The sequence below is a fragment of the Haliotis rufescens genome, unplaced genomic scaffold, assembly GCF_023055435.1.
Source record: "Haliotis rufescens isolate VD_foot unplaced genomic scaffold, xgHalRufe1.0.p SCAF_3, whole genome shotgun sequence".
In the NCBI taxonomy this organism is placed as follows: Eukaryota; Metazoa; Mollusca; class Gastropoda; order Lepetellida; family Haliotidae; genus Haliotis; species Haliotis rufescens.
In genome coordinates this window covers 36,153,343-36,170,278 of record NW_025964001.1, presented here as the reverse complement: position 1 = coordinate 36,170,278, position 16,936 = coordinate 36,153,343, and positions in this window count along the sequence as shown.

Here is a 16,936-nt window from a genome sequence, read left to right as displayed (position 1 = left end):
TTTTTGTCGTCGTTTCTATTACTACTACTACTACTACTGCTGCTGCTGCTGCTGCTGCTGCTGCTGATGCTGATGCTGATGCTGGTGATGATGCTGATGCTGATGTTACATGATAGTGATGATGATGATGATGATGATGATGTTACATGATAGTGATGATGATGATGATTTAATCTGAAATGAACACGTTTAAGATTCTTTTTGTTAAATTGTCTTTTAATATATAATAAATTGTCTTTTAATATATAATAGTAAGGAGCCAAGTTGGTAAAACCCACGAGCACAGATATGGCACTGACAAAGCCAGAAACATTTTCGGGGCGAACCGGGATTCGAACACACGATCATAGGCTTATGGCGCTCCGAAGGGACGCAACTCTGATAAGCGAATTGCGGCACCTTAGACGATTGGGCCGCCTGTTCCCCCAGGGGCCATTTGAGCATTCCCTGGTTAAATACAGAAATTACGATAGTCTTCGTGCACAGTAGACTCACATAAACTTCTCTATGCTGGGTGTTAAGGGAAAACTGAAAGCAATGCGGCTTGGATCAGAGTACTGAAACACTTTTCACAAATTATCAAGACTACCATGGACCTGTTTCACAAAAGGACCGGGGACACGGGCGGCCCAGTCGTCTAAGGCGCCGCGATTTGCGTCCCTTGGGCACGCCTGAAACCTATGATTCTGGGTTCGAATCCCTGTTCGCCCCGATTATGTTTCTAGGTTTGTCAGCGCCATACCCGTGCTCGTGGGTTTCACCGAAGTGGTAAACGTCTGAGACCCGCATCACTTCGGGCTTTCCTCCCACATTAAGCTGACACGCCGTATAACTGGAATACTGTTAAAAGCGGCGTTAAACCACTCACAAAGGGACCCCAGCGTAACGACTGCCGTCCTATAGGCTTACGGTAGTTGTATATATATGATTGCTTTGTGGAACAGGGCCCAGTTAACAAAGGCTTCAGGTTAAGGTTAAGATTTTTTAAGCATCCGAAGGGGTTATGTCTTAACATTCTGTATATTCTCATTAAAAAGGTAGGGGATCATCATATATTAAAGTTAACACCAAGTATTATATAATAAAGATTAATGTTAACGGCAAACATCCTATACCAGAACGCTTATGTCTGTAAAACACCAAAACACATCCGCTAGTTTGGACATGCAGTAGTGTGTCGGCCAGAAGTGTCGAAAATCTAAAATAGAGTTAGTTTTGTGATTACAGTAAACTACGTTTATAACGAACACGCTTATAACGAACTTAGTTTTTAGTCCCGGTGTCGGTTGCGGATCATTGCACCAGGTACTGTTCGGTGTCGGTTGAGGATCGTTGCACCAGGTACAGTTCGGTGTCGGTTGAGGATCATTGCACCAGGTACAGTTCGGTGTAGGTTGAGGATCGTTGCACCAGGTACAGTTCGGTCTCGGTTGAGGATCATTGCACCAGGTACAGTTCGGTGTCGGTTGAGGATCATTGCACCAGGTACAGTTCGGTGTCGGTTGAGGATCGTTGCACAAGGTACAGTGCGGTGTAGGTTGAGGATCGTTGCACCAGGTACAGTTCGGTGTCGGTTGAGGATCATTGCACCAGGTACAGTTCGGTGTCGGTTGAGGATCGTTGCACCAGGTACAGTTCGGTGTTGGTTGATGATCATTGCACCAGGTACAGTTCGGTGTAGGTTGAGGATCGTTGCACCAGGTACAGTTCGGTGTTGGTTGAGGATCATTGCACCAGATACAGTTCGGTGTCGGTTGCGGATCATTGCACAAGGTACAGTTCGGTGTTGGTTGATGATCATTGCACAAGGTACAGTTCGGTGTCGGTTGAGGATCATTGCACCAGGTACAGTTCGGTGTCGGTTGTGGATCATTGCACAAGGTACAGTTCGGTGTCGGTTACGGATCATTGCACCAGGTACAGTTCGGTGTCGGTTACGGATCATTGCACCAGGTACAGTTCGGTGTCGGTTACGGATCATTGCACCAGATACAGTTCGGTGTCGGTTGAGGATCATTGCACAAGGTACAGTTCGGTGTCGGTTGGTGATCATTGCACAAGGTACAGTTCGGTGTCGGTTGAGGATCATTGCACCAGGTACAGTTCGGTGTCGGTTTTGGATCATTGCACAAGGTACAGTTCGGTGTTGGTTGAGGATCATTGCACCAGGTACAGTTCGGTGTCGGTTACGGATCATTGCACCAGATACAGTTCGGTGTCGGTTGAGGATCATTGCACAAGGTACAGTTCGGTGTCGGTTGGTGATCATTGCACCAGGTACAGTTCGGTGTCGGTTGCGGATCATTGCACAAGGTACAGTTCGGTGTCGGTTGAGGATCATTGCACCAGGTACAGTTCGGTGTAGGTTGAGGATCATTGCACAAGGTACAGTTCGGTGCTGTGTAAAGAAAAGAAGAGAGATACATATATTGCCACCGATTAATAGAATTAAAGTAACAAATGTGTACATAAAAGCTTCACTTATACAGTTAAGGTATATTAAACTGTTTCGTATTGCTATATACAGTAGACAGTTTATGGGAGTTCATATAAAACGCACTTTGAGGAGAAAACACGGAACTCGACGGTGACAAAGCACCATAGTCCTCCTCGCTTCAACTGCGGACTGCGTACACATGTTCGAAAATGCTTGGGCTGCACTTTCCGGAAGCTATAGTGACAAGATCTACTCAAATTCTATCGTATTTCCGTTCTAACTTCATCTCACTTGGATCTTAAAACTTTGTTTATTTTGACTTTCATAACTCTTAAAATTCTGTTTATTTTTACTTTAATAATCTAGTAGGGATACGTTGGGAGAAGGGAGAAGATGCCATCGATGCCATTATTTAAGTCGGTACCGCTAATTGCTATGTTAATCTCTTTTTATCCAATCAATTTCCGACATTTTAGTCGTGGGCACTAATGCGTGAAACTTGTCTTCAGTTGTTCGGTACTGAACATTGCAACATTCCAATTTCACCATTAGATAGTTCGGTCCTAACATATAAAATATTTTTGACACGTCGGCCATGAAGCGCAACACACGTGCGTAGGGTGTCATTCCTGATTTTAGCACTTTCAAGGAAGGTCGTTTAATCTCCGTGGACCATTATTTCTGTCAATCATATTGATTTTGCTTATCATACAGTTGTGAAAAACTTGTTAGTGTATGAACTAGCAATGCGGCGTCTGCAACGCACGGAGCGTCTTCCGGCGATTGGCGTACTTTGGCCAAAACGTTCAATGTTTCCACAGTCTGTGATCAGCAGACTATGGAACAGGTGGAAACTGACCTCAGAAACAAATAATCTTTTCATCATTGTTTCATTAAAGGACATTGTTAATGTTGTTACCGTAACAATTGTTGTAGCTACCTATTTATAGAGTAATATCAGCCAAATAATCGCGACACTAATGACACTTTCCCATTTCCTGGTGGCCACGGGTGGTCCAATCGTCCAAAACGCCACTATTCGCTGTACAGAGTTGCTTCCCTTGGGCGTGTCAGAAACCTATGATCGTGGGTTCGAAACTCAGGTTCGCCATGATTACATGTTTGCACATCTGTCAGCACCATACCCATGCTGGTGGTTTCACCAAAGCGGTAAACGTCTAAGACCTGCATCACTCCAGGCTTTCCTCCCATAGTAAGCAGACACACCGTGACATATCTGAACTAATGTTCAAAGCAGCATTAAACTGAACGCTCTCTCGTTCCCTGATCCCAAATGCCGGTAGAGGAGGGTGAAATGTTTTCCGTAAATATGGAGACGTCATCTATTTGCGGTAGACACGTCGCAGGAAGCACGCCCATATTTCCTCTGTCGTCTACTTAGTTATATAAATTTCTTCAATATCAACCAACAGAGGCGTCTTGTAATCGGTAAACTCCTTAATTCATTGTACTCGTCTGCCTGAAAAAATAAATCACCATGTCCAGACTATGCGTAAAAGGTGGCCATAATAACTGTTTACATTGGTGTAAACCTTGCTTGTTGTGAACGTCAGCCGATAACAATCATTCTGTACAACAAGCAGTCTCAAGCGCCCACTCACTATCACCAGGGCCCCTGATGCCGTGACACTGAGGCCGTCGTAAAGATTGTCTGCTGAGCGAACGACCAAGCGCCTATGCATTATCGCCACTGCCACGGAGAATGTGACAAAGATTGCCATCAACATCTCTGTTTAACAAGCTTGCAAGTGTCCAGCCGTTATCGCCAGACCAGCTGATGTCGTGACACTAAGACTGTCGAAACAAATGTCTGTTAAACGTTGGTTCATGCTCTGACACATTATCGCCATGGTGCTGGCGCTCAGACTCACCAACAGTCGTTGTTTCAGCAGCAGCACGCAAGGCAACGAGACAAACAACTCAGGGAATATATAGCCAGACCACAAGAAAACCAGATACGTCACACAAGCAACCGGAAAAGTCAGACATTCAGATAATCCAACAGACATTCAAACGACACAGCCAAACAACCAGACGCCACACAGTCGGACAACAGCCTACACAATTCATAGTCAGTCGATAAAGCCACACTGTCCAGCGACCGGACACGTCACACATTCACACAACAGAGCCAGAAACCAAATTGGTCGCATAGTAAAGGCACACAAGACAAGCATGCAGCTAGACAATCAAGTAAATCACACAACCAACATCTACCCGAGGCAAGGAAGTTAACTTACTATAAAAGTCCAGTTTCCACTCTTGTCGAACTAAGCTGGCATTTCGGAGTTATACTAGTATTTTGGCTGGACTAACGAGTCTATGCATAGTCCAATCAAAATCGCGTAGTTAAATCGACATCCGGTTTGTAAGCTTCTGTTAAGATTTCGGTCGATTGCAGGATTTGAAAAGCATGTGTTCCAAACCTTTTCATGTTTTTAATCAAGGTGCTCAAGTAATTTGATGGACTTCGTGAGAGAGAAAAAACATTTCATTACCATACAGATCTCGATTTTCGATCAGATCGTCTTGACTGGGCGCCGCCATTTTGTTTGAATCTAATGAAAGTTTTATAAAAGGTAGAAATTTATTGGTCAAGAGGAGGGACATCGACGGGACATAACTCGTAATAACCACTGGAGGCTCTACGATCGAGCCACGAAATTCCAGCCTGGTTCGGCAAGGGTGGAAACTGGACTTGTATCGTTAGTTAACTCCCTTGCCTCGGGAAGATGGACAACAGAGTAAATCACACAGTCAGACAACCAAGTAAGTCACACAGGCAGACACTGTTACAAGCTTGACAATACATTCATAAGTTGCAGGTACAAATACGACAACGGAGACGCAAGAAGCTTCACGGCCTAGAGGGTGTTGGCGATAACTATTTAGAGTTGGAGCAAGCGTCTTCTGTCCGTAATCTCTTCGAAATCCCAGGATTAAAGCGTTAAGCGTAGAAGGACTCTGAGAGTCGGCCGTCATTCAAGTTTGTTCTTCTCTTTGAATGAAACAACTCCAGTTCAGCTTTGGGCCCAGGAAAGAAACTCAACCACATTGTCAATCACCGTTTGATGTCTTGTCAATAGCACAGACTGGTTACTTTCTTCAGTGCAACCCTGTAGGGTAGATACCCTAGGATTCAATACATGGGATTACGTGGAGGCACCAACGCTCCAATGTCAGCATCATTACTCGCAGAAAAATTGTATGATTTAATTTTTTTATTTACATTCGGAGATATTATAAAAAAAATTCCACAAAACATAAAGCAGACATTCCAGGAATACCATGTGCGTTGAGAGGGGTTGAAGACTAATTTTTATAAAGAGTCATTTTTACAGTCTCACACTTAAAGTTGTTGAACCTCGAGATCGGGGTAGCCTTTGACAAATCGTACATTAAACAATCGAAAAAACAAGCACATGTTCTAAATTGACCACATCCCAAGATTGGTAAAATCGTAAAAAAAAGCATAAAAGGTAACTTTAGTTATTTATTTATTAGTAATTAATGAGCATATTAATTGTCACACGTACAGAGCCGGCTGAAGGATGTTTACGCCACTTCTTACAAATCCCAGCAATAACCCGACAAGGGATATTGGCTTCTCACATTGTACCCGGGAATCGAACCCGGACCTTTAGCGGGACGAGCGAACGCTTTAACCACTAGGCTACCACACCTACCCTTAAGTCACTGGAGGCGTACATGTTCGCCTTATGGGTCAAAATGGATTTCATCGTGGAGATTCCTGGCTAGAATATGTCCCTACTAATATATGCTTGTCGAAAGATGCGACTAAATGGGTCTGTGATTTGGGTGACAATAGACGTCATCGTATCTCGGCGGCGTGGGACGTTGGTTATTGTATCAACGTATGGTTTGTCTGGTCCAGGCTACATATATTCAGAGGCAGCTTTATAAGCTGATAAGCTGGAATGTTCCCGACTGCGGCGTTGCACAACAAACACATTACATTGGATAGTTTGTTTGTGGTTTAACGGCGCACTCAGCAATATACACGAAATATGACGGCGGTCTGTAAATAATGGAGTCTGGACCAGACAATCCAGTGATTGACATCATGAACATCAATCCATTCAACTGAGATACGATGGCATACATCAACCAAATCTGCAAGCCTCACCCCCCGTTCCCGTTAGTCGCCACTTACGACAAGCATAGTCAACTATTACGGCAAGTATGGGTTTCTGAAGAACTATTCTACCCCGGATCTTCGGGCATACATTGGATTGACTAATATCAATGTCTTAACCCAGAGAGGAATGCTTACTTTTGAGTGGAACACGGAAGGTGCTTCATTATTCTATCTCGGCTTACCAGGAAACGTTACAGCGTCTCCTCCATGTAACGGTCTCGCGTAGTAGGAACCGTCACATAGAGGTGACTCGACTTTTTTCTCAATCCCTCTTTCCGGGACAAAATGTACAGTAGTCGAATGTCGGAATCTCGTTATTCTAGTCCCTGCTTTTCGGAAACATTTGTATAATGGTGGTATCTGGCTATTCCATACCCTGCTTTCCTGGAACCTTTACAAAGTAGAACCTCGTTATTGTAGATTTCCGAAAACCTTCCAGATGGGCGGAATCTCGTTACTCTTGACTATATTTCGGCAACCTGTACCGATATTGGAAAGTCGTTATTCTAGATTTCGCTTTCTTAAATCATAAATTCTTAAATCATCACTCTACACTTTCAGGGAAATTATACGTAGTGATGGAATGTTATTATTCCAGATTTCGATTTCGGAAATCTTAACTTCATTATGGAGTCTTTTCATTCTACACTTTTAGAATGTGTGAAGCCCATTTTCCGGTGTCCCCCGCCGTGATATTGCTGAAATATTGCTAAAAGCGGCGTAAAACCATACTCACTCACTCACCTGTCGTTATACCTTGTGTCGTCCAAAATGACAAGGCACGTGCCCACCGCAGCATCACATCCCCGCTATACCGTGACAAGCACTGAGCCCCTATCTTTCCCACGCATGTTTCAGATCTATTGTCATTCTTGGAATGCCACTACCTTCTTTTAATAGTCCATCCAATAACCAAAAAACAGTAACGCAGAACAGCCTCACACGCTTACATATCGTAGATACTGATGCAAATGGCTCATTAAAATCAGATCTTAGTTCTCGCTACCGCTAAACAAAGATCTGAGGACATCCCATTACGGGTCACGTCAGAACGAACTTTCGCGAATTTTGACCGACCAATGAAATGACTGACAAGCCATCGACATTAGCCAATCAGAAGGCAGCTTTCTCGAGCTTTACGACACTAGTTTCAAACTGGCGACTACGCTTCGAAACATATTTTGACGTATTCTCGATTAAAATAATTAAAACTGATAAGAAAAACATTCTGGAATGGCTAATAGATGGCCTAGATTGTATGGATATAATCATAAAACCCGTAACTGTCGTTCGGAATACCCCGTGTTAAATATTTCGTGGTTGCATGATTAGAAAACACATTCCGACTGTCACTTTCATGATCTGGTAAGCGACGCTCTGATTGGTTGGATGAAAGGTCATTCTAACGTAACGCCTAATGGGATGTCCTCAGATCTTTGTTTAGCGATAGCGAGAACTAAGATCTGATTTTAATGAGATTGGGAAGCTACGAATGGTTACTTCACGTATCTTCATCAACTTGCCCCGTGAAGATCCAGGCTAGAATTGGTCTCTAACAAACAACCTGTCGTAAGAGGCGACTAACGGGATCGGGTGGTCAGGCTCGCTGACTTGGTTGGTGCATGTCATCGTATCCCAATTGCATGGATCGATGCTTATGATGTCAATCACTGAATTGTCTGGTTCAGACTCGATTATTTACAGACCGTAGTCATATAGCTGGAATATTGCTGAGTGCGGCGTTAAACAACAAACCAGCCAGCAACTCTTTATCAACCGACAATACATGTACATAGCCTTAGTTTGGGACAATATTTTACGCTCAGAAGCGGTAACGTATTGTAAAGGAACCTTTCGAGAACAACCTTCTGTAACGCCAACGGTCATAAAATATCAAGTTTAAATGGTTTACACGACTTTTCACTTTCTCGCCCATTCGTCCACATTTTCCGACTTGTTCCCATCTCCGCGATGTTAAGGGGGGCGATGACGAGAACGCCTAGTAAGCTGACATGGCGCCGTCCTTTCTACATTACCGCAATGGTAGGATAAACAAACCCCACAACACTACACTTCAACTCTCATGACGGCTACAATATATCCCATGTCTGAAATACGACTATTAAAACCAGAAGTATTCGCTATCTTGGATGTTTGACTTCCTTTGGCCCGCTTTGAAGAATTTGTTCAAGACGGAGCTTTGCACTCCCAGAATATGCAAAAGTTCATACAGGACTCGTTTTTCTTTAATAGACATGCTTACATTTCTTTCCAAATGGAGAAGGTTGATCAAGTATTTCTCTCTTCTCTCCCTGATATAAGTTATTTTTCACAGCTTTATCCCAAAAATATCACACAAACATATGTGACAATAGGGTAAAATAATTAGGTTAATTCATGAATGAAAGGATTACAATGTACTGACGGCAAAACAATTTACAAGTGTATACGATATGTAAATTTCGCACCTCTTACGCTGGCATGAATATACATTTTTAAACGAGTCCCCATTGGATGGCGAATTTATTTCAACTCGTGTATTTCAAAACGTATCTTACAAGCTAGAGGGGCTCGGGTGGCCCAGTCGTCTTAGGCGCCGCAATTCGCTGTGTAAAGTTGCGTCCCTTGGCCCTTGTGGGTTCGAATCCCGGTTCGCCCCGATTATGTTTCAAGCTTTGTCAGCACCATACCCGTGCTCGTGAGTTTCATCAGAGTAGTAAACGTCGGTGACCTGCATCACTTCGGGCTTTCCTCCCACAATAAAATGACACGCCGTGACACAACTGGAATATTGTTAAAAGCAGCGCTAAACCCAAACTCACTCACTCACTCACTACGTACGTCAAAAAATAAAAGTAAAAAAGTTTCGTAAAAGTAGCTGTGTCCTTCGGGAGTAGATTATCCGTCTGGTAGCAGAACCAAACACATACAATTGCAACGCGCTACCGACGCCTCCATCTGAATGGTGAGCCGGTGAGCGAAAATAGTTCCGTCGCACGTGATGTTATATAATTACACAATGTGTAATACAGCTGTTTATTAAACAGTGATATCGGAAACAGCCGAGTAATAAAGACAATTACTGAAGAACCTAAACAAACACGTTAGACATTATGCAAACATCGAACTCACATGAAAAGGCATATAGCATAACAACATGCCATAAAAAACAACCATGTTTTCTATCGCGAGAAACACTCGAGCCCCGCTTGGTTTCAGCAATGGTGGCAATCCAACTCCCCTGAACAACACCTCGTGCTGTTCTTGTACCTATAATCATTGTTAGATTAGTTCTCAATGGGCCTATTACCAGCAGATGTTCCACATAAAATATAAAAAGTCGAACTTTATGAATGGTACAATAAGTTGCTGTGAAATACGCAAACAACGCGGAAACCAGCGCATGGTATCCTAGCTCCAACGATGGATTAATGGTCGGAGTCCAGCTTGAAACACTGACTGTTTCAGTCTTCAACACAGAAGAGCTCTGTCCTCCATGAGAATAATTACGACGTTACTGGGAGATTCAGTAGAGTGTGTACACATCACCAAGTGGATGTATGTAGTGTGTTTATTCATACAAAATATCACCCTCTTATATCTCCGTTAAGGGAAGTGTCCCGACCCACGAAGTCACCCTGTCCCTATTGTTTGGTACGCTTGTGTCACCCCCAAAGAAATGTAGTACGGCTTAAGTCAATACGGCGTTAGCCATTATCTACATGGAGTTGATGTAAATTGTAGCGGTTGTAAGTGTATATTACGCGTTTAAGAGACAGCGACGATTTTATGACATTATTGATACAAAACAGGATCGGTCTAGGACGTTTACAATGACAACCTTTGAAATTCAGTGGGTTTTTGTTCGTTTTTAAACTTGTAAGGGTTGTTCCCCCACCTGTCGATTCCGACACTTATCTATGAATGTAGAATAGGTGTTGGATTATGGGAGAGGACGAGAGAATGTGTCTCTTCATGAATACTTCACGCCTACTTTGAAGAGACTTGTAAATTTGTACATTGTACGCCTACATTTTAGGAAACATAAACATTGATAGAGCCGCGTGTACATTGTACGCCTACACCGACGGGGACATGAACATGGAACGCTTACATTGCAGTGTGTCTGTGTTTGTTGATTATCGCGGCCATATTCAAGATATATGACTGCGTCTTGAAAGTAATCAATCTGGATCCGATGACATACACGAACCAATTCACTGAGCCTGACCACCCGATCTGGTTAGACGCATCTTACGACAAGCACGGTTTGTTGAAGACCAGTTCTAATCTGGATGCCTATTAAGTAATCAGAACTGGTGTAGAAAATCCAGTGATTGATATTTTAAGCAACGTTCCACTCTGTCCTGATACGTTGACACGCTACCAGCCAATTCACCGAACTTGGCCACCCGATCCATTACGGAGCCTTTTCCGACCGGCACAGAACCTATTCACGGGACCCCCACGTGGAGGAAATTACTCTGACACGTAACAACGTAAGAGACCAACCATTTGATTTTTTTTTGGGGGGGGGGGGGGGGGGGCGCTCGCTGGATTTTATCGGACGGAAAGAATAAATCGACGCCGCAAGTTCCTAAAAAAAGTAATTATGATTCAGAGTGCTGAAAAAATGAATTTGCCTGCTGCAAAAATTACATTGCTGCAAGGTGTTTTTCTTTTTAGAAAACCAGGCTCGTAGTTTGAGATACAAAATATCTGGTATGTAGCTTTAGCTGCAAAAATATCTCATCTGGATACCGAATCCAAGTACTAATCAGTTCCCTTGTGTACAACAGTTTTGTTCTCTAAACGTACTGCACAATTACTATCTCAACAAATGTTGAACAATTCTGTTCACTACAAGTACTCAACAAAACCGTTCTCTTAAAGACATTTTTTTTTTCCCTTGGGTTTCGAATAGACATATTGGTTCTCTTCAAATATTAAACATAACTCACCTCATTTCAATGTACAGAACATTTTGTTTTACGGCAGCCATATCGATCACTAGCACTTACTTTAATCATAAACTTTCTTAAATATTTACAGTTGCAGCCGAGAAAAAAAGTTTTTAAGTGTCTTTAGTTGTGTTTGTTTTCGAACATCTGAAACACAGTTAAATTCGCTAAATATGTACTGTCTTACTCCAAAACTTATGCAATAGTGACAGGAGGTCATATAGTTATGGCATGATTTAAGTTATTTATGATGATAAGAAATCAGAAGTAGAAGATATTGAAATGAAAGTATTTTAACATTTGAATCTGAAATAACACCTTTTTATAAGTAAGTATTGACTTACTAAGTCAATACGCTTAATGCTTACTGTTTCGCAATTATTTCGAATATCTTCATTTCAATTAATTAAATGTCCAAAAACGAGAAGAAAGCGGACGTTGATCGTGCGACTATTTGAAAAAGGTACATATATTGTCTGCCATATTCAGTGCCTATCACGACCTATAAGAAATCGTGCTTGGACCAGACGATCCAATGACAAAGCATTAGCAAACGTCAACGGTATCGCGACACATTGACACGCATTCGCCCAAGACACCGAGCCGAGCAATGCGCATCTTCCCGAGGCAAGAGAGTTAACTTAACTGACTGTAAAAGTCAGGTTTCCACCCTGGCGGAACTAGGCCGGAATTTCTGGATTTGATCGAGTTGTGTCCCTCCTATTGACCAATCAGATTCAACCTCTCATGTTACTTGCATTTGCTTTATACAAAATGGCGGCGCCTAGCGAAGACGATCTGATCGGTAATCAATATCTATACTGTAATAAAAAGGGTCTTACTTCGCGAAGTACATCTCGGATGTTGATTTCATTACGCAGTTTTGATTGGACTTTGCATAGACTCGTTAGTCCAGCCAAAAGATAACTCCATAATTCCAGTCTAGTTGGACTTTTATAGTTAGTTAACTCCCTTGCCTCGGGAAGATGAGCCACCCGATCCATTTCAGTCGACTGATGTGACACAAATTGGTTCCTTGGATCAGCTCTCTACCCTGTTAGGCCCTCATCATCAAAGATGATCAAAGTTCACTTAGTGCAAAGAAAACGAATAAGATATGTATTTCACAAACACTAATCAACAGTGTTAATAAAAGTGCAAAAAACAATCCGTAAGCATGTTTTCAATAGTACATGTTGCACCGAGGGTTTCCGATCTCACTGATAAGGCTTGGAGAGCCTTTCTTGGTTAATAACTGCTTATCATGTGAGTAATTATCTGTGTGATATAAATCCTAATGTACCATGGCATTGCTTTGCGGAGTTATCAACCGCGGTTAACTGCAGGACATCCAGACGCTAGATATTACATAATGTACGGCATTGGTTCACGAACATCCTTTTACTATGATCTAGCATTGAGGGAGATTTAGTTGTTTATGAGTCAAGTGAAGTTTATCATTTGTGCCAATCAAATTCGATCGATAAACTTTTCGGAATTATTAATTATTGATGGAATCTCAACGGCTGTCAGGTACATGCAGATACTCCACTCATTAATAAAGGAGGCAATAGGCATTACATATATATATATATATATATATATATATATATATATATATATATATATATATCGTGAGAGAGAGAGAGAGAGAGAGAGAGAGAGAGAGAGAGAGAGAGAGAGAGATGATAGATATATAGATATATAGATGTATATAGATAGATTACAGTCAACTACGGTTATAACGAACACGCTTATAACAAACTGACGGATATAACGAACTCACTTTTTGGTCCCGACTATTTGCTGTAGTTATGCTGTATATATGCCTACAGCGAACTACGGTTATAACGAACTAAAAATAGTAGTCCCTTTGAGTTCGTTATAACCGTACTTTACTGTATATAGATACTTGTTAGAGACAGGAGGAAAACTTGGGGGTATTGTTTTATTCCGCTTTCAGCAGTATTCCACCAATCACGGCCGGGGTACATCAGAAATGGGCTTCACATGTTGTACCAATGATGAATAGAACCCCGGTCTTGGACGTGACGAACAACCTCCTTCACCACTAGGCTACCTTAACGTCCTGAGAAATGGCAATGGCACTTAAAAGGGTTAATAAAACCAGTAGAATAGCGTCTTGCAGCCATCACTTGACGAGGAGAAATTCAGTGCAGTAATTTCGAATAATTCTGTCTGAGGCAGTCCCTCCTCATAGAGTGAGTGAGTGAGTATGGTTTTACGCCGCTTTTAGCTTTCAGTGATATCACATTGTACCCATTTGGGGAATCGAACCCGGGTCTTCGGCGTGATGACCGAACGCTTTAACCAAAGCTACGCAGTCCGCTGGAACGGTTTACAAGAGATTTCTGATGATGTTGGGATGGATCCCCCTGTGATTAGGAACTTTCTGAGCTGTCGACATGGCCGTTTGTATCCATTCAGCATATGAATGAGCACTATCCATCAGTCCTGAACAGGGGACGTAACTCTCGGTCGCCCAGAAGGTGGTCGATCTCGGACATCATCCTGTTAACGAAGTCGTCGTATGGTGTTTCTGTGACGGTTGAAGCGTCTTGCAGCTGAAGACCTGTTCAACCCCGGATGTTCACGGGTCTGCTTGTTAGGACCATAACATATGTTTAAACCCCAGATGCCTACACAGATAGGATTCTTTTTATACCTATTATATTTTTAAACGTAAACATACATAAACGCATGTTGGACCAAATGCGGAGTATTTGATTCATAAGCATGTTTTAATTGGGGTAATTGAATGATATATTAGTCAAGATATTTTGTGCGCAGGTGATTTGTAAATGCGGGTGCCACTGAGTCGTCTAAGGCGCCGCGATTCGCTGTGCAGAGTTGCGTCCCTTGTGCACGCCAGAAACCTATGATTGTGGGTTCGAATCACGGATCGCCCCGATTATGTTTCTAGGTTTGTCAGCACGATACCCGTGCTCGTGGGTTTCAACGAAGTAGTAAACGACATTCTCACAATTGTGCATGTATGCGATCAGAGAACTGGAGAAAGGTGATCCTATTATCGGAAGCTACTGTATTTTGATCCGCTCTTTTTGACTAGACCTGTCTTCATGACTGATAATGCTCGTGGGTTCGAATCCCGGCTTGCCCCCATTATGTTTCTAGGTTTGTCAGCACCATACCCGTGCTCGTGGGTTTCACCAAAGTGGTAAACGTCTGAGACCTGCATCTCTTCGGGCTTTTCTCCCACATTAAGCTTACACGCCGTGGAATAATGATAAAAGCGGCGCTAAACCCAACTCACTCACTAAAAGAAGCGGAAGTAAGCCAGAGCCAATTGGCAGTCAAAGCAAATATGTTCACGTGAATCAAAACCCATTTCTTTTGCTTCTAACTGAATATCAATCTAACAGTTAATGGTTACACAAATAGCGGAGGTATGATGTCTCAGTCTTCCACAGGGCACTTATACAGCCAGACAGGGGAATATTATTCCCTTTTAAGTGTCTCTTAATTCAATATGTGATCGTGAAACCATGGTTTTTCATTTATTGGCCGTAAATCTGAAGCTTTATATTTTAAGTCTTATTTTTGCCAGTCTCTACTCAAAGTACGAGATTGTTTAAATACATTAAAGTTTGGATCTTACACCATATCAAAATGGTGAAGGCCATTTGAGGGCTCTCCGAGAATGAGACAGTCTGACATTATCACTGATTCATGGGTGAGTTGGGTTGAACGCCGCTTTGAACAGTATTCCAGTTATGTCAAGGCGTGTTGACTTAATGTGGGAGGAAAGACCGAAGTGATGCAGGTCTCAGACGTTCATCACTTTGGTGAAACCAATCGCACGGTATATGGTGCTAATGACAAACCTAGAACCCTAATGGGGGCGAACCGGGATTCGAACCCATGAACATTATCATTCACGAAGACAGATCTAGTCAAAAAGAGGTAGATCAAAATACAGTAGCTTCCGATAATAGGGTCACCTTTCTCCAGTTCTCTGATCGCATACATGCACAAGTGTGAGAATGCCACCTACAAAGTCACATATCCACAGCAACGAATACATTAAAAAACCTCTTGCATACACCTTCCTGAGACTTCAGTGACCGAATCGGTACGTCTATGAAATGTAAGTGAACCTGTCCTTATGCTCTCACCAATCACTCACAACGTAACAAAAGTGAAGCCAAATATGGTCCATAATGTTCCAAAGACCTTGAAAGGTATTTAAAAGTGACACACATAAGGAAGTGAATTTATGGATGTCATCTTCTTTATTATGAGGAACACAACGTTTCGGAATATGTACTTATTCCTTCTCTGCCTAACAGTATTCATTCACCTGATGAAGGAGTACGTATATGTACTCCTCATAATAAAGAAAAAACCGACATCCATAAATGCTCTTGCTTTCTGTTCCAAAGAGTTCAACCTGTGCATTCTTCGCTATACTAATTTAATGGAGCTGGAGATTCAATGTTACATATCCTCAGTCTGCCATTTATCTTTCGTGTCTGTCATTTTATCATTAGAACTGGGACTACAGTGAGTAAGTGAGTGAGGGAGTGAGTTTAACACCACTGACGAGTATTTCAGGGCGTGTCAGCTTGAAGTGATGATGCAGGAACGTCTTTGTGTTTACTACTTCGGTGAAACCCGTGTTACCAGTTTGGTGAAACCAACGACTCGGGTGAGGTGAGGTGGTGAAATGGGATTAAACGTCGCGTCCAAGATTATTGCACTTATATAGCGACGTGCATGTACGTGTGTGTGTTTGTGTGGCTGCTTGTACTAGTCCGGACTGATGCCGATTTATAGTGCTAGCTCACTGAGATACCATGCCGAAGTTTAACATGAATACCCCACTCAGACACAGTATACTGACTCCGAGCCGACCAGTCCTTGTTTTAGCCCCTTAATGCCGAGCGCCAGACAGGGTAACAACAAGTACCATCTTTTAACGTCTTTTTGTATGACGCGGCCGGGGATGGAACTCCGGACCTTCCGCTCTCCGGGCGGACGCTCTACCACTAGACCACGGAGGCGGTCAACGACTCGGGTATGGTGCTATACAAACTATAAATAAAACGATCCCGTTAGTCGCCTCTTACAGCAAGCGTAGTCGCAGCATGGGTTGCTGAAGGCCTAAGGCCATGACAAAACTGTTGCCCTATAATTTGGACCAGCTGTCTGATCTGTGTCACCAATGACAACATTATTGCCCTACTGCTTAGACTAGCTGTCTGATCTGTGTCAACCATTGCACACTATCGCCCTACTGCTTAGACCAGCTGTCTGATCTGTGTCAACAATAACAACACTATTGCCCTACTGATTAGACCAGCTGCCTGATCTGTG